Source organism: Salvia hispanica, chromosome 4, assembly GCF_029641045.1.
Source record: "Salvia hispanica isolate PSC_SH4W2 chromosome 4, Shi_PSC_v1, whole genome shotgun sequence".
In the NCBI taxonomy this organism is placed as follows: domain Eukaryota; kingdom Viridiplantae; phylum Streptophyta; class Magnoliopsida; order Lamiales; family Lamiaceae; genus Salvia; species Salvia hispanica.
In genome coordinates, this window is record NC_142695.1 from 32729493 (window position 1) to 32733812 (window position 4320).

Consider the following 4320-nt stretch of genomic DNA (forward strand, 5'->3'; position numbering starts at 1 on the left):
GATTTTTTTATTTATTATGGATCCATAAATTGAAGTAGGAATACTATCCCACCAAATTGGTAAGATATGTATCTGCATATTTTGAGGCTATATATGCGGGCCCAAGATGGGCCATAGTGCATTACACGGGCTGTATGATAGTGTAAATAGGATACCAAACATTTAGAAATGAATGGGTATATATCTATATCTTGGTTTTACTAGCTTATCAAACGAGCCCTTAGATTTTGAAATGAATGGATGAGATTAAATCTCAAGAATTTCAATAAATAGTAGACAAAATATCAACAAAGAGGTAAGATCGTCATTATGTTATTATATCATAATTTTTCGTAGTTTTTTTTATATCATCATGTGTATTACAAATATCAACACAATGATATGACTATTTCAACACAAGTACACGAAAATATCAACACTGTTTTATTGAGATTTTGCATGCATTATATTGACATTTTTTATGCATTTATTGATAAAAAAAATCTACTTATTAACATATACAAAAGCTGAAATAAAAATTATCAAATTTCATCAACCGTACATCGTCATAACATATGCAATTACCTTCTAAGATGATTTTGAGGAGAGAGAGAGTAGTTAGTTATAATTATCATATAATATAAGAATTCACATTCATACCCTTTAAATTTAATTAATAATTATTTAGATTTAAAACATAATTCACTTGACATTATTTTAACCACAAGATCTTCTAATCTAATAACTAAGAATTGATTTTAATTTTGAATCGCTAATTAGTTAGCAATTGATCACAATCCTCTATCATATTAGCTATTTAATAGAGTTGAGTATAATCTTATACAACTACTACTATTATTATTATTATATAAATAAAGATTTTTTTAAAAAATAATTTAAAATTTTGAATCATACTCTACTTAATTTAATTATAATAAATAACTATAATTACACTATAATTATAATAATAACAATTATATTATTATTATAATATTTATAATTATTTAACTTATGTATAATTTATATTATTAAAAATAAAATATTATTAACATTTTATAAATTAATTAATCAACAAAGCCTTAATAAAGTTTTGAAATTATAAATTTTATTTAATTATAATATCAATAAATCTTTAAAATTATAAGATATGTTTGTTTATGATTATAATAATATAAAGTAAGAAATTAAGAAAATCCTAATTAAATTATTTAAATTATCATTATCATAATAAATAAAATAATATATTATCATAATATTTTTTAATTAATAATTTGTTAAATGATCTTAATATAATATTAAAATTATTATTATTATTATTATTTAATCAAATATGAAATTTAAAATCTTGATATTTTCAAAACATAGGAAAGTAAAGTTGTTAGGAATTATATTCCAAGGATTCAGTTTCCTTGTCAACTTTTCTTTCCCGACAACCACACATGGCCAAAGAGGTGATTTAGGATTTTTGCATTGAGATGCATCTAGAATTGGAGAGAAATTCTCCTTTATGTCCTTCTTCTCCCATCTCTCTCCACCGACAATTGACAACCTTCTCTTTCATCTGGCTTTCTCGTATGCATTTGTGGAGCTTGAGGTGATTCAACAAATTACTCCCTCCGCTTGTCATTACTTGTCACTAGTTTCCTTTTTAGTCCATCCGTCAATACTTGTCACACTTACTTTTTACTGCTTTTGGTAATGACCATACATTCCACTACCTCATTTTTACTCACATTTTATTATAAATCTAATAGTACTCTCACATCACTTCAATCTTCAGCCTCTCTTTGTCCATCGAGAGGTTCATGATCTCTTCCTCTAGGTAGTGGCGGAGAGGGACAGATCTTTCCAGTTCTGCCGAGTTAAAGATGGGTGTGCAGCCTGGGAGATTGTCCTTCGCACCTAGGGTCTCTAAAAGGGGAATCTCAACAGACGGGAAGTTGGTTATCGTCATCATCATTGTTGAGGAACGGTCGTGGCTCGTCGTGGTGGATTCCTCGGATCCATTGGCAATGCTGCAGTTTGTATCATCGTGCTTCGGTCTCTTGCTGTTGTCCGGCGAGAGGGACTCTGGTTGACCTCAAGCCTTTCCCTCTTAGACAGGAAAGGAATGCAGGGGAGATCGACCGGGTATGTGTGGAGGAGTGGAGCAACGAGAGGTTGCGCATCCTGCGACGCAATATGAGAGAGATCTCGTGATGCTAAAAAACCCGATTTCACATGATAAACGATTAAGCAACATATGATATATGTGCTTCTAACCACATCTAATTTTTGTTTCTACCTATTTTGAACGTGTAAAACTATTGAAATAATTAATGAGACTCGAAAACATATATTTCAATGAAATTAATCAACAAGTGCAAGACCAGTTCAATGTTTGTACAACCTTCACGCACTTCGTCACCATTGGCCACGCCATCTTCCACGTCTGCCCCGGGAATCACGACAGGGCCATCCTCTTCCCATTCCTCTTCGATAAATGGAGCATATCGGTCCCCATTAGATGGTCTAAGGCTCTTTTTCTGGAAGATCTTACAGATCACAAATGCATCCTAATTGACAAAACAAGACAAGATTTTTATTTCGATAAATCACTTTTAAATGCTAATTCAATGATAAAGCTAACATAACATCGCTGAGAATCGATACACACCTGTAGAACGCCCGCACTTCCCAGTTATGTGACGCACATCCTATACTCATGCATCACCCAATTAGTTTTGTCACGGACACGACCACTGTAGAAAACGAGCGTTTTCTTTATCCCAATTGACTCGTTCTTGCGCTTCACTGGGCGCTCCTTCCCAGTCGACTTACAATACCCTTGCCCAATGGCACGATTCATCCGGAAACCGATCTTGTACTTCCTATCCACAGGGCTAAAGAAGTACCACTCTGATCTCTTTTCTTCAGCGCCGAATGCTCTATCATGACAAAAGAAGAAATTAGATCTTCAAATACAGAAGCTAGTAAGAAATCGACATAAAAGACCAGCGAACAAGAATGTCTTGTTCTATCAGCATTCAATGCAACCCAACACGAAAATAATTCGCAACACGCAAACCCCGCGCAATGCACCATGCATGCACAAACATTCATCACTACATCTCATTATTCAATCAACACAGACGATCGTACATATTTCCCGACCAATCCTACCTTATCTTGGCTACCAAAATCTCATCTTTAGCCATTTTTATCCAAAAAAACATCAATTTTCTTGTAGAATTCAGTCTAAAAGAAAAACTTAAACATGAACTGAGTTTGCATCTCTTCATCACAACATCAGTCACAATAATCCCATCATCAAATACAAAAGCACACACTAACACTTCATTTTCACAAAACATCATTAAATGGGACCAAAATCATGTTCAGAACTAGGCTTAAATAGAACCACATTCATGAATTCATCCAGAAAAACAATGCAAATCAAACTTACACATAATAGAAAACAGAAATCCTCAAAACTGCAAATTTTAATCAAAATAAAGCATGAATAAAAAGATTAAATCTTCTTATACCAGCTAGCTCCCATGGCTCAAATTTATAGACATCAATTTCAGTAACTACTTCAAACCTGAAAGGTATCCCACAAACTTTCCTACTCAAATAAAACCTCACCAACTCCTCATCTGTTGGATGAAACCTAAACCCGGCCACCAAAGAAGCCGGCAGAGGAGCCCCCATCGTGGTCGCTGCCACCACACCCACAAACAACACACACGAAATTGGAGACAAAAACCCCTTTTACCACGTAATCTACAAAAGCCAGGATGAAAAAAGTGCACTAAAAAGGCACACAAATCGGAAGATGAAAACCGCCATAAAATGGTTAGACTATTCAGTTTTCTGAGGTACATTGATTCAAGTACTGTCTGTCAACTCTTTTATTTGATTAGATTTATTTATTAATAGCAGTTTATATTTATGCTAATGGGAGTAATTACACTATTCATATAAAATATTTCACTAATGTTTCAAATTAGTATAAAAAGTTTTTAAGTTATCATATATAATACAAAAGGTTTGATTAGTGATTCAAATAAGTACATTCCATCCAAAATCACTAACACCTTTTTTTTTTCTTATATTTCAAACTAAATACACACCTCAATCGAAATTTCTCTCCTCTGTGGATAATACAAGGAACATTATTGTAAAGAGCATGAACACATTAGGCTTTCTAAATAAGGGAAGACAAATCAACGCACATGAAGTAATATATATATCCCAAGTATTTAAAATACACGAAAATTTAGATTTTTAAATTTTAGTTGTAGAGATTTCTGTTTTTTTGTTGGTTTTCTCCACGAAGGAGACTCTCCTCGGAAATAT

The 4320-nt window shown here is 32.8% G+C and overlaps 1 pseudogene; it reads right to left on the minus strand.

The window, feature by feature from the left end:
- Window positions 1-1738: 1738 nt before the first annotated feature.
- On the minus strand, window positions 1739-3672 carry LOC125195007 (NAC domain containing protein 50-like; annotated as a pseudogene).
- Window positions 3673-4320: the final 648 nt, after the last annotated feature.